Here is a 17,470-nt window from a genome sequence, read left to right as displayed (position 1 = left end):
TTCTCTGAAGTGAATTTCCAAGTTTTAAATCACTCAAATGAAAGTGCTTTATCCTCTCCGACTGGGAGTTCTGGTTATTTCCTCACAACTCATTTGTTCTGAAGCTCAGCCTAAATTCACTTTTTCTTAGTTTTGTACCATTATTCTCTGTTATTCTGACAGTGCTTATAAAAGAGATCTTTAGGAAACACTTCCAAGATTTGTTTAAAGGGAATAGTGGAAGAATAACCTTTTTTAATACGTTTGTGCTGAAAGAGCCAGTCTTCAGAACTTCACAGTATTGCCCTAGAGAAAAGCTCTGAAATTTTATTCCTAGTTACATTAAATCATTTGATAGCAAGATACCTGTCTCCAGCTACACACACACATATGCACACCACCCCACCACTCTATATTTCCAGTAATCCAAGTGTCTTTACTACCTGGTAATTTTAAGGTAAACATAACTTTCTTCAAAGAACTTATGAAAATGCATATTTTTGTTCTATGTATAGAATTTTGCCGGTACTAAAGTATAAATAAACTGTTCAAAAGAACAGAAGTAATCAAAATAACTATATATTTCCTCACAATGGAACAAGAAATACGAAATCATAGTCCTCCTTTGTTCATATTCATGCAAGCATATTTGATGATTAAAAAGCATAAAGAAGTCAGAGAGAATGAATGTGGCCTCTTAGGATCTCTGACCCAAGAAGGTGAAGAGTTATTTTAGCTAGAGTGAATTTAATGCATGTATGATATACTCTGTCTATATTACCTCCTATCCATTGTAAGATATGTAGTTTCTAGTCATAATAACAAATATGCCAGAAATAGTGTTGGCATGGAAACCCATGGACAGTTATTGCAAGTTTGTTCAATTCGGAATATACTTGGGGTTGTTTCATTATGCTAAGGTTAGAAATAAAAACAAAACCCTTTACCATTGTCACTTGTTGCCTGGTCTTGAGAAAACATGGACTTGCATTTTATTGGTCATAATGTGCTTTATTTTTTCTTTTAAATATCTGTTTACCATAACAAGCCCTGATATTTATGTTATGCAGAGTGATTTATTTTTTCTTGTACTCATTGCAATTGTACATATGACTTGAGTTTGGGTGGAATTCTTTGGTGGAATCCCAAATTTTATATTATCTCAGCCAAACTTCATATTAATTTACAAAAAGACAAACTCTGTTACATAAAAACACATTTAATCAGTTACACAGTTCCATGTTGTTAATATAATAATATTATCCTGGCACAACTGAAATAGGCTTTGGACATTGAGAATATTACATGTTTGAAGAGAGGAATTTGATTTTCAAGTTTGAGTTGGAAGAAAATTGTTTGTATCCAAGAAAGCTAAAGGAACTTTGTAAGTGATGTGAACAGGATTTATCTGGAAACAGAGACAGGGTAGATAAAAGTATTTTGCAAAATTGTCTTTTACTTTTGCAGCAATTCTGAAGGACAAATTCACATTTTCAAAGTTACATTGAAGTTACTGAACAACAAATTATAAAAGGGACTTCTTTAGAATGAAACAAAACTTCAACTTTGTAATTGGAATTAATCACAAAAATAATGAATTAGTTATGAATGCGTTGATATGATACCTAATGTTATGCTCAACTATACATTTAAATTGGTAATTTTGCAGAATTTTAACTTCTCTCAGTCTCCACTGTATTTAGATTTTTTTAAATAGCCATCTAGAGTTATTAGTCCCTACTATTTTTTGTGTTTATATATAGTGCAATAGCTTCTGAAGTATTTTAAGCTTATGCACAAATGTGCATAACCTTGGATAATATTTAAAAGCTAAGAAAACTTGGATTAGAATATGGATACAAACATATTAATGCCCGAACAACCAAACTTTCACCCCTTGAATAGTGCTGAAGAAAAATTAAAAGAGCAGCGTTTTGAAGAACAACAATGACAAGAAAAACCCAAACAAAAGACCAGACATAACTTGCCCCCCAAAACACAAGTAGCAGATGCCTCCTGTTTCCTCCTTGTACACTTGTAATTTAGAGACAGAAAATGTTGACTGCTAATCTTGTGTAATCTTCAGAGGGTCACAATCAGTATAGATTGAAGTTTAAGAAATGCTTTACTAGAAAAGTAGTTCAAATCAGATGTCATTTTTTCTGAAGCATTCAGTTGATCAAGCTGCTCCTGTCTTGATACACCTTTCCTCTACACTAACCATGAGGTGCCTGGACTCAAGAATGGGCCAGTTTGGCCTTTCATCAGAAGAGAAAGTAGTGAATTCTATTAACTGCTTCTGCTGATAGTTCTTTCAGAACACTTCTCATTATGAACTGGAAGAGATAACACAACAGATACTGTTTTGCCCTCACTTATCTTTAATGCATCAGCTGTGTAGATGATTCTACATTTCTGAGGCTCTTTTTTTTTTTTACTCAGGCGTAATAATTTCTTATAATGTCAGAATTTATGTAAGAACACAGCTCTTTTAGGGCAGAAAAGGATTTATAGAACAAACTGTTTGCACTTCAGTTGAGTGAAAGATCATTTTGCCCTCAGCAGAAAAGGTTGAGTCACCAAGCTATCTATTAGATGTTAAGAAATATGCCCCTACGGGTAAAACGAATTAAAACTAATGCATGCCACAACTCACTCAAAGGGCTCTTTTCATTTACAACTTTGCACTAGAAAACAGGTGAGGGCTGAAGCAAAAGTGGGTTGATTCAATTCCAGCTCAGCAGTTTTTGTTTGCATTCCCGATGTTTAGGGAAGTGTGGGGCTCTGCAGGCCAACAGAGTAGAGAGATCTGTCTCTTCTGGAGCTAGAGTGTGCTTAGATCCACAGGCCTTTGGTGGCCCTTGTAACACTTGGGGTGGGCACTGCAACCTTTTCTCCTTCTGACCTTTCTTTTGGCAAGATAAGGTTTTCTATGGTACGTTGTTTCTGCTGCAATGGTGTCAAAAGCTCAGAGCCCTGGCAATGACTCGTGTAGGCAGAGATCAGAACAGCAGGTTAAAGTAGTGCCCTGAATCAAATTAGTATGTCAAATTGCATCAGTAGGGGAGAAAACTTTCTAACAGATTAATAAAAACAGGTAAAATATGGACCTGGATGTACTCGGATATGAGCACATACTTATGTTTTAGTCACCAGAATAATTGACTTCACTCATAAGCTTAATAACCAGTAGGAAAACAAAATTTAGTGTTGTTCTAAATGAACCTGTAATATTAAAATCACAGAACTGTTGAAATTGAAAGTGACCTCTAGATGCCATATAGTCCAACCACAATTAGACCAGGTGACTCCAGGTATTGTTTACCTTAACCCTATTAGCATTACAATCTCAGTGTTATGTGATGAAGCAAAAGCCAAATAAGTTTTGTATAATCTTCTTTTTAAAGGTTTTTTCTGCTTATGAATTACCCTTACTTTAGAAGCAGAGTCTGCTAATAGCAAGCAGGTGCACTAAAATACAACAAAACTGGTGTTACTGATTATATTGCTTCTAATGTTGGTATTTATATATGTGCAATGCAGATGGTGTAGGCGATAGGATTGGCTTTTTTAGCTCCTTTCACATTACATTCTTAAGCTTTTACCCTACTAAAAATATTTGTTTGCTTAAAATGTATAGGATTCAAAATTCATAGTAAGTGATTCAACTGCTTAAATATAGACATTTAGTGACATTTTAGATACCCTAGGCCTGGCTGTTCTGCTGGCCTCCAGCTGCCAGTCAGGTCATGTATGATGTGCCACAGGTCATGTGTCATATCTGTCAATCCCCTTCTGGACTTCCCAGATAATCTACAGCCTATAAGATGTCTCTGAGTACTTGTGAATAGGAAGTTGAATTCCTCTATGCTGGGTAGGGATTAAGCCCTCGCAGTCAAGCACAGCTGCTTACTCACTCCCCCTGAATGGGATGGGGGAGAGAATTGGAAGGGTAAAAGTGTGAAAACTTGTGGGCTGAGATAAAAACAGTTTAATAGGGAAAGCAAAAGCTGTGTGCAGAAGCAAAGCAAAGTAATTCATTCACTGCTTCCTATTAGCAGGTAGCCATTCAGCCATTTCCAGGGAAGCAGGGCTCCATCGCATGCAATGGTAATTTAGGAAGACAAACAGCATAGCCCCTCCATATTTCCCCCACCTTTTATTGCTGAGCATGACATTGTATGGTATGGAATATAATAGATTCATAGAATCATAGAGTAGTTTGGGTTGAAAGGGACCTTTTAAGGTCATCTAGTCCAAACCCCTTGCAATTAGCATGGACACCTTCAAGTAAATCAGGTTGCTCAGAGCCCTGCCCAGCCTGGCCTTGAATGTTTCCCTTGGTCAGCTGGGGACAGCTGTCCCAGCTGTGTCCCCTCCCAACTTTTCTGCACCCCCAGCCTACTCACTGGCAGGGTGGTGTGAGAAGCAGAAAAGGTCCTGACTCTCTGTGGGCACTGCTCAGCAATACCTACATCATCAGCCTGTTATCAATACAGTTTTGGTCACATACCCAAAACACCACCATACAAGCTACTGTGAACTCTATCTCAGACCAAAACAGCACACTTAATAGAAATTATATCTTGTAGGTGGGGACCCAATTTATGCATAATCTGCACCAGATTTAAGAGCTTCTGAATGGGTTTCTCAAAAGTCAATAGGAAGAACAGGGTTGTCTTAAATATTATTAATCCCTTTTTTCTTTGCTTTTCAGTATGTAGCGGAGATCCCCTGGGTTGTCAGAAATACACAGGAATCACAATGACCATTGCAAGCAGGTAAAACTGCTACAAAAGTCCTTACACAGAGACCCATTTCCTGTCTGGATTTTCAAAGAACTGCATGGCTTGCTTATTGTGTCATGCCTGATGCTTTTAGGGAAAAAGGGCAAGCACATCTTTGGTGCATGGATTTAATGAGGTCTGCAAGATCCATATGTTTTCACTATTTGTTGCTTATATAGAAAGCATTTGTAGCATTGGCAAATTTTGTGAAGTTTTATTTTCTTAGCAATCATATGATAGGTGGGGTTTTCTTTGTTGATTTTGTCTCGTTTATTTTTTTTGTTGCTTGAAACTTGATCTGCTGAAAACAGATTATTATCAATGAAATCTCAGCCTTCATGGAAAACCAAAAAAGTTCGTAACCTTTCAGAAGAAATATTAGTTGGAGGATGAACTTTGCCAGTGAGGTACAAAACCAACCAAACTCACTGACCCCTACATGTGTGCATTTCTAAATCTCACTGTTTGAATGGGGTGGGCATGAGGTGTGGTACTAAAACAACTTTTGATTGCCTGTGGCTGACAATAGTGAATTGAAACCTCACAAGAAGAGTCTACCCACATAATGCATTAAACCTTATTTGTGAAAATAACCAACCAACCAACCAGACAACACTTTAAATTAGCATATATACTTTAGGGTAATTATCCCTACTAAGCTGTAGTATGCTCTTTAAGTTTGTTAGTCATCATTTCAAACAGCTCTCTAGCTTCTGTTTTTCTTCCTGGTTCGTATGGCAAATTCCGAATTTTGCTAATAGGATCATCAGGGACCTCAATCCTATTTTGTGCATACTTTTGTTCATACTAGAATGAATGAATTAGCAAATATGTCCAAGCAATTCACATATTTATTTTCATTTACATCATTCTGAAGAATAATTCTGTTTGCTGAAAACTCGGCTTCAACTCTAGGAAAGTCAAATCAGGGTTCTGGGATGTAGTATTCTGTTTCCTTATGCCTTGCCTTCTCTGAGGTAACTTCCTTCCTGTGGGACAGTTATCAGCACTGTGCATGCTGTTCCTGATGGGGCATTATCAGCATTTTAGAACTGTGATAGTACTGTTGTTTGTTTTATAGAGCTATTCCCCTGTTAATGTAGTCTTCGATACCTTTTGTGATTACTTCATTGCTGTTATGATTAGAAACTAAAAGCTAATACCAGCTTCATCGTACAATTAATTGACTGAAATACGTGAAATGACTGATAGAGGGTGAGAAGAGAAAATGAAATACTCATGAAAATTCATAAGCTGAAACTGAGGAAAAGTGGATGTACATAGCATACTGAATGTAATAGCATGTGTTTCTCTGACTTTTTCAATTATAACGTGCCCTCAAAATTACCCACTTAAATTGTAATGCCTGTTTCTGAGGATTATCAAGGCATTCTTGTGCCTTGAGCTTTAGACAATGTGTTAAACATACATATTTTTGTTTTCTTTGCTCTGTGAAATTAATTAGGACATATAGAGCTTTGTGAAATAACTAACTCATATAAATAACACAAATAACAATTAACTCTATCAAAATTAAGATATGCAGTGAATGTTTATTTGCATTGTCTCAATTTGTTAAGAATTAAAAAAAAAAATCAAGAAAGCTCATCAAAAGAGATTTGTTACTGGGGATGAACTTACATTCAGGTTTTAATCAGAAATCTGTTTGCTATCTTTGGTCTTTAGCTAAGAACACTAAACATCTAAAGACTTTTTAATGTCCAGCTCAGAATACTGGATTTTCCAAACAGAACTGAATGAAGTCCAATAAAGCTTAATAAAATCTTTGTAAAAATTTCTACTTGATAACTGGTATTTAAATACAAGGAGAAGATAGGAGTTTAATAGGATATTGATTTACTAAAAGCTGAGACACAAGCTTTTCATTGACTGCAATCTCAAGCAGTGAGGAAAAAAATAAAAGAATAATACAAACAGAAGGAAAAATCAGGAAGGACATGACGGGGAGCAGATAGTGCTGAGAAAGCCTTTTTTGAGTCAGTCTCCACCGAAACTAGTTTGATTATAGAGAAGTGACTGATGCAATTAAGGACAAATAAAAAGGATAAAATTTCCACCCAGAACAGGCAAAGAAAAGTTACAGAGCAGAACATAGATAAAATTCATCTCAAGGTCACAGAAATCTGCCTGAAACAATCTCAGAGATAATAGTGATTATTTTTGAGGAACAAAGTGATGAGCAACAATGTTGAAGGCTGGAAAAGTGAAATACATCCCCTCTATTTAAAAACTGGGAAAAGGGAGGAGCAGAAAACTCAAAACTAGGCATGGAAACAATACTGGAAAACAATCAAACTGTTTGTAAACTCCTAGACAAATACAAGCTAAATAAGAGCCAGCACCATTTTGGCCCAACTTGTTGCTCAGCAACCGTTTCATGACATCTTCAGGGGGTAGTGGACAAACAGTAGCAGAAATATATCTATAGTAAATTCTCACCAAGTTAACAGCATATTGAAAAAAACCCAAATGACTTCTAATGATAAGAACAGTCTAAATGAAGAGGTGGATTCATAATTACCTGGACTATCACAATCAGAGGTATTATCTGTGGTTCAAGATAGAATAGTACCTGAATTGAATCAACCTTCAACAAACATTAGTCCTAGAGACAGACTGGCTAACATTTTAATTAATGAGAACTATTATGTTTTTATTGTTTATATATAGAATTGGGAGTAAATTTACATGTAAACACATGAAGGCCAAGACACTTAACAAAGACAAGTTCAAAGATCTACATTTAGGTGGTAGTTCAGTGTAGAAGTATAGTTTGGGGAGCTTGTAGCATCCTTTCTTTCAAGTAAGGCATTTGACACAGACTCCCACAGCATCCTTATAGCTAAACCGAGGGAGTGCAGTCTAGATGACCGGGTAGTGAGGTGGACTGCAAACTGGCTGAAGGGAAGAAGCCAGAGAGTCATGGTCAGTTGGGCAGAGTCTAGTTGGAGGCCTGTATCTAGTGAAGTGCCTCAGGGGTCAGTACTGGGACCTGTATTATTGTTGGTGAATGACCTATTAGAAAGCAGCGTAGGGGAAAGGAACCTGGGGGACCTGGTGGACAGCAGGATAACCATGAGTCAGCACTGTGTCCTTGTGGCCAGGAAGGCCAATGGTGTCCTGGGGTGTATTAGAAGGGGGGTGGTTAGTAGGTCGAGAGAGGTTCTCCTTCCCCTCTACTCTGCCCTGGTGAGACCACATCTGGAATATTGTCTCCAGTTCTGTGCCCCTCAGTTCAAGAAGGACAGGGAACTGCTGGAGAGAGTCCAGCGCAGGGTAACAAAGATGATGAAGGGAGTGGAGCATCTCCCTTATGAGGAAAGGCTGAGGGAGCTGGGTTTCTTTAGCTTGGAGAAGAGGAGACTGAGGGGTGACCTCATTAATGTTTACAGATATATAAAGGGTGAGTGTCACGAGGATGGAGCCAGGCTCTTCTCGGTGACAACCAATGGTAGGACAAGGGATAATGGGTTCAAACTGGAACACAAGAGGTTCCACTAATATTTGAGAAGAAACTTCTTCTCGGTAAGGGTGGCAGAATACTGGAACAGGCTGTCCAGGGAGGTTGTGGAGTCTCCTACTCTGGAGACATTCAAAACCCACCTGGACACCTTCCTGTGTAACCTCATCGAGGTGTTCCTGCTCTGGCAGGGGGATTGGACTAGATGATCTTTCATGGTCCCTTCCTATCCCTAACATTCTGTGATTCTCCAATTTTCCAAGCCCATCAAAACAGGTTTGTGGTTTAAATTTATATGCTACTTCTGAATTAACAATTTCATGCTGTTTTAAAAAAGAGATTAAGGCATCCAAATAATATATTTGCTCTGTCATATATAATATGTCATTTATAATCTTTGAGCTGCAGTCTTTTAACTTCAAGCATAATGTGAACCAACTGGAAAAAGTGATTGATTGTTTAAAAACCACGAATTATTAGAAAAGACTGGATTAATTAGGTTGTTTGGAGTCTACAAATAAAGGCAGAAGAGAAACATGTTAATGGAATTCAAGTACATAAAAACTGCTTCAAAAAGGAAGTGAATAATCCCTTTCTTGTGTTCATGGTCAATAGAAAAAAATTAAAGAGCTTAAATTATAGCAAGAGAGATTTGCTTTACACACTGGAAATTTTAAACTTAGACAAACATCTTTCAAGAGAGCCCTAGATATAATTTGTTGAGAGAGGAAAACAAGAATGACTAAGTGATCTCTTGAAGTCCCTTCCAGCATTCTTTCCATTATTTTAGGCGCCTCTTCTGAGAAGCAGAAGCTCGGAGGCTCAAAAGGCATTTCTGTTCTGGGTCAGAGTATTCCATGCCATCTCTATGTGTTATGCACAAAAAGGGGCTGTGATGAAGTAATGTGGTAACAGGATTCAATAGTTGTATGGAAAGTTTGATTTGTAAAATAAAGGAAAAACAGAAAAGTTACTTTTAAATCTGTTAATTTTGCCTAGTGTTTATTACCATTCCCATAAAAAATAATTACACAAATCACAGCTTTTATAAAAATATGAACAGATGAACAACAGCTAGTAGTAAAGAAAACAGCCTAGGTTTTGACAAACTTAAGAATAAATTGTGTAGAAATCAAATTATTACCCTTTTCCTTTGAAATTTGCATTTATCAGCTTTCTCAGATATCTCCAACAAGCAACCACGAATGGCTATGAGGCAGATAGCATTAATAATTGTATGTGCAAAAAACAAACATGAAGGCAGCGAGAACAGGCATTAAGTACCTTTCTGTGTGTGCCCAGAAGGTACATAGTATAATTTTGATGAAGGAAGTACTGACATCTGTCTTACTAGTGCCTGCAAATGCAGATTTATAAATTTGGGTAGCCTCATTAAGAAGACAGACGTTTCATTTGTGTAAAACGATTCAGGTACATGAAACTCTTCAAAAACAAAGGCTAAAAAAAGGACAAAGTATGTTGCAGGCAAAATGATTAGAATATCTTGATAAAGTAGTTTTGGATGATAACGTATTTCATCGTAACGATTTTATAGGACTCTTGGCTCTAATTTTAATTAATTGATAGTTGCTTTTCTGTCTTCAAAGCTCATGTTTTACAAATGCTGAAGAAATGCAATCTGCTCAATATTTATGGGCAGTAGTGGCCCTTTTGGGAGTTTCAGGAGTTTAGGAACTCTTAAGTAGGATCATTTCTTGAAAGATGCATTCTTACAATCTGGACCTGTCACTGGACTTGGAAAACCTGAAAACTGAGAAATCCACACTCACAGTTAAATTTTCAAAATTCTGAATTAATAAGCTGTTTCCTAGAGACCTCACAATCTATGATCAAATGATCACATGCTAAATGATGAATAGAGCATAGAAAGTCAAATTTTAAATGGTAAGAGACAGATGAGAGGAACAGTTTATGCATTAAAGTTATGTATCTAAGAAACACATCCTACCATATCTCCTGCTCACACAGGCTGGTCACTGAAGCATTATTCATAAACAGAGTTATGTATACCACATGCAAAGTTGCTTAATATTTACTTATATTAATTGTGTTGAACAAAAAAATAAATCTAACTGATTTCTAAAACCACAGATCTTAAAACATTTTTATAACAACCCCTTTCAAATTATATTATCCCACAAAAGTGAAGATACTGAAAATAGTAAACCTGACGCATGCACAGAAGTAAAGATTATTTCACTTGGGAGAGAAATTATAGTTTTCACAGTTACTTTCTGTCAGAATAATCTTTTAGCATTAATGGAGCTATTCATGCTGATGGAGATCAAATCTATTATGTGAAAAATAGCAAGACTTCAGTGGACATCAGTTGCTACAATAATTATCCCTACCTTTTTTTAAAAATTTATTTTATTATATTTTTATAACTGAGGAGAATAGCTTCTCAGGAGAAGGTCTTTTTAAAAAATTCTTTTTTCTCAGACTTCGGGGTTTTGTTATTGTGATTGTTGCTGTACTTTTCTTCTAATACAGAATTTAAAAAATAATAAAAACCCCCAAATTTCTTTCTTCTTTCTTTAGTCAAGAAGAATATCTAAGACCTTTTACTTCTTATTTGGAATTAATGTAGACTATCTATGTATTAAGAGCAAGCATGGATGCTTCTATGTCCACATGATTGAAGAAGAGATATAGGATTGTACATCCGTTGGCTCCTTAGCATGGATAGTCCTGCATTCATCACTGATCTAGTTTCCAGCTGAATATCCACTAAAGTGAGGGCTGTTGGACTGCGACAGGAAATTTAACTACTACAGTCATTTCAGTAGAGCTGCCCATCATTTTAAAAAGTTCATTTACATAGTTTATGTTTTCACTTGTCCCCAAAAGGTTTTACATGCTACTAGATGTTTTAAGGATTATAAATACCTTATTATTTTTACAAATAATTAATAGACTGAGACTGAATGAAGGTACTGAAAGAAATCTTTGCAAATAATTGAAAAATTCAGAGTTAATAATTCACAGAATGATGATAGATAATAAATAGCATAACCCCAAATTACTAAGAATAATTGAATATTGCTTAAGAAATAAGGAGGGTGTTGTACAAAGAACCTCTGATGAAAATCTGTACCATAGAAGCAGTACTTTCTCTTTTGGGATCAGTTAGGAACTATTTCATTAAATCAAGAAAAGAAAAACCAGCCTGATACAAATTAACACACTGTAGAATAAGGGGTTTGTTAACTCCACAGTCTGGAGTTTCGTGATGTGATATTATATGTCTGAGTATATATTTTTCAACGTAGTCTTTTTTCTCTACTTCTCGAGGCAAATGCTTCAGAAGCAGGAGCTGGTATCTTTTGTGGTTGGACTCCATAATTGTTTGTTCTGTCAGGCAGAAATTATTTATAAATAAACAGCTGAGTGCTTGGTAATAGCTCAGGAATACTTAGATTTAGTCACAAGCAGAGAGAACGAGGAAAGCTCACCTTCGCAAGTCTTCCAGTCTCAAAACTGTGTCTGAGTTGTTCAGGCCTGTTTAAAAAAAGCTGCTCTAAATTACTCAAGCTACATATGTCCTCCAGGGCTGGAACAGCAGCTGGCAACCAGCTTTGTGTTGGGCAATACTGTCTGTATTCCCTTCACAGTGGTCAATCCTTTTACCTTGGCAGCAATAAGTGTAATCTGAAGATTAGCTCGATCATTAGAGAATTTAATTCTGCTGGCTGCCCAGCTGGGTTGTAGGGAGGAAGGCAACTGTGTGTGCACAATCCCAGCGCAGCCTCCAGAGTCAGTGAGATCATTTCTATTTCTGTAACGCATCGTTGTGCCGATTCCCTGCATGGTATCTTCTTACAGGAATGTTCTTCAAAGTAAATTGTCAGAATTTCTCAAAAGGAAAGCATTGCTGTTGTCAAGTAACGGCCTAAAAAGACAAAACAAGACCATAAGGAGTGAATAATGAAAGCTCATCACTGGCATATGTGAAGTTCAAGTTAATGTTTGAAACTATTTCTGCATTACTAATCAGCTAATAACATAATGTCTTTCAAGTGTGTGTGCTAATAAAGACCCTGGGGAGGTAAACAAAAGAAATTCTGCCTTTTCTTTTGCCCAAGAGAGGCAGGCTTACAGCAGAGCCTTTGCAATTCAGTTGTGCTACAGTGGGAGAGAAACAAGATCTTGAGTAACTCTGTTTTGCAACCTCTGCCTATCTGCTCTTATGATTCTGCATCTGCAGTCTGCAGCAACACAAGCATCACAAACATTTAAATAGACAACAATGGAGGTTGCTCATCACTGTATTTAAATTGGCATAATTCTCTGGTGTGTGCTAAATGAGAGGTCAAGCAGCATGATTCACAATGGTCCTCTATATTCCTCTTATTCTATGAGTTTATGAAATCACAGGTTATGACTTATCCTAGAACTAGGTTCATTAGCTGTTCTTGGTACTAACAGAATAAAGCACCCTAGAAGGATAATTTTTCAAGTCTTGTTTGAAACATATCTAGCAAGAAAGCATGTTTGACTTCTAAAGTGCAAAGCTAGCCATATTGTGTAAAACAAACTTCCTCTCCCAGAACTTCAGCAGCATTTAATTGGAGTAGCGCTGCTGAAACAGTAAAACTGTGCTGAGTTTTATCAGCCGAGATCCTCGTACATGTTTATTTAGAATCTATTTATGTAGCCTTCCCTCAGACAAAGCTTCCATTTAAAATTCTTATTTATTTTTTCTGACTTAACTTACTTAACAGGTATAAAAATATCCTTCTAGTAAGGGGTACTAAAAGATTTCAAATATTTGCTACTAGGAAAATTCTTCGTTGTCTTTAACACTATTGATTTCATAGCTTGCCTTTATTAAATAGATATTTTTAATGAAATGTCTTTCTTCAAACATATTTATCCCATATTTTCATTCAGTCATGCTGAACACTTTATCTGGGGTTGATACTCACCAGAGATATTACCTGCCAATGCCAATCATTATAATGAATTTACTCCACTACCTGTAGAGTTACTCTACTTCCAGAAATATTGCACTTCATTTAAATTATGCCCATTGAAAATATGTATTTCAGCTCATGGACTCAGAGGTGTTGTCTTTCACCCTCATATGTGGATCATTAGAAACCCTAATTTCAGTTTTTATGATACAAACAAGACTCAACCCTTAGCATTTCAGCAGCAACATTATTTTTACAAAGATTCAATTTCAAGCTCTCTGGAGCGGTGCTGTCCAAGATGTGCCTAGAATATTCCGATAACTATTGCAAAAAAATGATTGGTCAAAATTAACCAAGTTTATAATGAGTTAAACTGTTTATAGTTTTTCTATTGTTAAAATGCATTAACAACTGTTAACCATATGTATGAATATGTAGTTCAGTTTTTGAGTCGGAAAGTCAGCAATCAGCTTCATTTCAAGGAAAAGATTATTACAAAAAGTAAAAAATATCTCTGCTTGTGTTTTCGATATTATACTACAGTCTTTCAGGGAAAATAAGAGAAACACTTGGATGCAGTAGGATTTGATTTGGCTTTATCAGGATGATACTCAAAATAAGCTGTTGCAGATAGGTATCTGAAATACTTGATGTTCAGTGACAAATCTAATGGAAAGCAGGAAGTTAGGAATGATCAGGGGAGAAATTGAGATAAAATCTAGTTCCTGTTTGTAGTACTGTATAAATCCAGTTACTGTCCTTTGAATCATGTATGCAGAAGTGGCCACCACATCCAAACTTTATGTAATAAAATGGAAAAAGAAGACAGGATAGTGAACACAAAGAGGTACAGCTTATGCAGTATATATCTGCAAAGCATGCCATCAACACCAATTTAATTCAGCATATCAAATGTACACATAGGTAAAGGCATATAATTAATTTATTTGTGACTAATTATAGGTCTAAAGGAATCTAACATTGTTAATTTAGTTGTTATTTATTTTTTAATGCCTCCTTCAAAACACTATAAATACAGTAGCTTAATATGATGTTTTGCCTGATTTCAGGGTGAAGGGGCAGAAACAACAAGAGAAAATAACTAGAAGGTGTATATCACTATTAAGATTTTATTAAGTCAATCTATGTCATGAGCTAAACATGTAACAATGTGTTTTAAATATACTCCAGTAATACACCTCTTGTGAATTTAATGATAGTCAGTCATCAGAGGAATGGGCACAGATCATTTATTCTGTCAAATAATTTTATTTTAAGACTCCTAATATGACAACAGTCAGGACAGTTTGTATAACAGGTCAAGATGTGCCACAGGTCACTTGTGTAAATAACGGCATTTGATTTGTGCCTCATATTCTGTCTATTAAATGAAGAACACCGAATATATAAATAGTGCTTTTCCTTTTCAACTGGATCCAAAAGGTCTCAATCCCTGAAATAATTTATCCCTGGAGTACCAAAATGCCCACTTCCTGGTGACTGTCCTCAAAGACAAGACTTGAGCCTTACAGCGAGGCTTTATACTGGGCTCAGATAAAGCTAAGCACTTAGAAATGGTGTCCAAACTCTTCATCTGAGCTAGCAAGAAATACTTGGGGTAATAATGTGCCTTCAGCATTGTTCTAGAAATCATTCAGTCAAAAAATGGAGTTCTGCAGCTCAGTGGTTGCAGCACCTGAGAAAATCAGAGATTGTTTTCTGGCTTCTGCTTTGACTTCCTGTCCACTGAAATGTCCCCAAAAATAGGTTTCTAGAATTGCAACTTATCGGGTTTTTTTATCTAATACAAGGCAAAATCATCCCCACTCTCTGTCTCTCTTCCCCTCTCTTTGTTCCTGGCTTAATATTTCTTCCACATTTCCTTACAGTGGCAAGGTTTCAGCAGGAAAAGACCTCAGAATGTAAGGAGAAATTCATATTGGGATACCAGTCAGGCTTTACTGTGAAATTTGCACAGTCTGTTGATCTCTACAAAACCAAGACATTTCTGGACATGTACAGAAGCAGAACTTCAGAAGCCTGAGGAATTTTCAGATAGAAATCTGCATCTTCTACAGAGTTTAAGTTCCTCCAGGGCTCAGTGCCATAAGAACAGGGATTTTTAGGGTGGCAGTTTCAGTTATGAGTATTTGAACTCTGCCCAAACCTTACAATTTAATTTGACTTAGTAAAAAATGGCTGAGCCACATCCTCCATAGAGCAAAAGACTCATTCCACAGTTTGTTAATGCAGGTAGAAGAGAAACAGTAATTCAGAATCATACATTTCTCTTCATCTGTGTTTCTAAATTTGGACAAGTATGTACTAAGTATGGACATAATAACATCAATATAGCTCAAATGATCTTATCTCTGTATATATATGAGTCACGTTTTGTAGCATATCTGTACCTTTTTCTGTGTATCTAGCTACTTCTTTTTTTCAGGTGACCTTTTCTGTAAGAGCTGATATTTATGGTGTGATGTACTAGGGACAAAATGTTTAAGCAGACAGTAGATTTCCTTCAGGGAACCTGCCCAGAAGTCTCGTTATCACAAAATGCACCATACCCACATACCCTTGTCTCCTTACCCAATTCAAATTATAGCTATGTCCAACTCTGCATTTTAAATGGTGTATTATAGCGGCATAGTATAATGAACTGAACCACCCAACACCTTGTGAAACAAAACAGAATTGCCTGTTGGTGTGTGATATGGTCTACCCATTGTAGGGTAGGATTAGGGTTAGGGTTAGGATTAGGACTAGGTTACGGTTAGGGTTAGGATTAGGGTTAGGTAAGGGTTAGAGTTAGGGTTAGGGTTACGTTTAGGGTTATGGCTAATTTTAGGTTAGGGTTAGCGTCAGGGTTATGGTCAGGGTCAGGGTTAGGTTAGGGTTAGGGTTAGGGTTAGGGTAAGGTTTAGGGTTAGGGTTAAACTAAGGTTAGGGTTAGCGTCAGTGCTACGGTCAGGGGAAGGGTTAGGGTAGGGTTAGGGTTAGGGTTAGATTCAGGGTTAGGTTACGGTTAGGGTTATGATTAGGGTTAGGTTAGGGTTAGAGTTAGGTTTAGGGTTAGGTTTAGGGTTATGCTTAAACTTAGGTTAGGGTTAGGGTCAGGGTTATGTTCAGGGTCAAGGGTTAGGTTAGGGTTAAAGTTAGGGATAGGGTTAGGGTTAGGGTTACGGTTAGGGTTAGGGTAAGGTTTAAGATTATGGTTTAATTTAGGTTAGTGTTAGGGTTAGGGTCAGGGTTAAGTTATGGTTAGGGTTAGGGTTAGAGTTAGGTTTAGGGTTAGGGTTAGGATTAGTGTTAGGATTAGGGTTAGAGTTATGGTTAAACTTAATTTAAGGTTAGGATTAGGGTTGGGTTAGGTTTAGAGTTAGGCTTAGAGGTAGGCTTAGGTTAGTGTTAGGGTAACGTTTACGTTTATGGTTAAACTTAAGCTAGGTTTAGGGTCAGGGCTATGGTCAGGGTCAGGGTTAAGTTACGGTAAGGGTTAGGGTTATGGTTAGGGTTAGGCTTAGGGTTGTGGTTAGGATAAGAGTTGGGTTAGGGTTAGGGTTAGGGTTAGGGTTAGGGTTAGGGTTAAACTTAGGTTAGCGTTAGGGTCAGGTTTATGGTCAGGGTCAGGATTAGGTTAGGTTAGCGTTAGTGTCAGGGTTACAGTTACGGACGGGGTTAGTTTAGGTTAGGGTTAGGTTTAGGGTTATGTTTAGGGTTAGGGTTAGGGTTAGGATTAGGATTAGGATTAGAGTTAGGGTTAGGGTTAGGGTTAGGGTTAGGGTTAGATTTAAGGTTAGGATTAGGGTTGGGTTAGGGTTAGAGCTAGGCTTAGTGTTAGGCTTATGTTAGTGTTAGGTTAACATTTAGGTTTATGTTTAAACTTGAGTTGGGTTTAGGGTCAGGGCTATGGTCAAGGTCAGGGTTAGGTTACGGTAAGGGTTAGGGTGATGGTTAGGGTTAGCCTTAGGGTTGTGGTTAGGATTAGAGTTTGGTTAGGGTTAGGGTTATGGTTAAACTTAGGTTAGCATTAGGGTCAGGATTACGGTCAGGGTTAGGATTAGGTTAGGGTTAGTTTTAGGGATAGGGTGAGGGTTAGGGTTAGGTATAGGGTTAGAGTTAGGGTTAGGTTTAGATTTAGGGTTATGGTAAAAGTTAGGATAGGGTTAATGTATAGTTGGAGTTAGGGTCAGGGTTAGGTTGAGGGTTAGGCTTAGGGTTATGGTTAGGGTTAGTGTTTGGCTTAAGTTTGGGTTAGGGTTATGTTTAGGGTTATGGTTAAA

Source organism: Columba livia, chromosome 1, assembly GCF_036013475.1.
Source record: "Columba livia isolate bColLiv1 breed racing homer chromosome 1, bColLiv1.pat.W.v2, whole genome shotgun sequence".
Lineage (NCBI taxonomy): Eukaryota > Metazoa > Chordata > Aves > Columbiformes > Columbidae > Columba > Columba livia.
The sequence above is the reverse complement of the archived record's forward strand: the minus strand, read 5'-3'. Positions refer to the sequence as shown.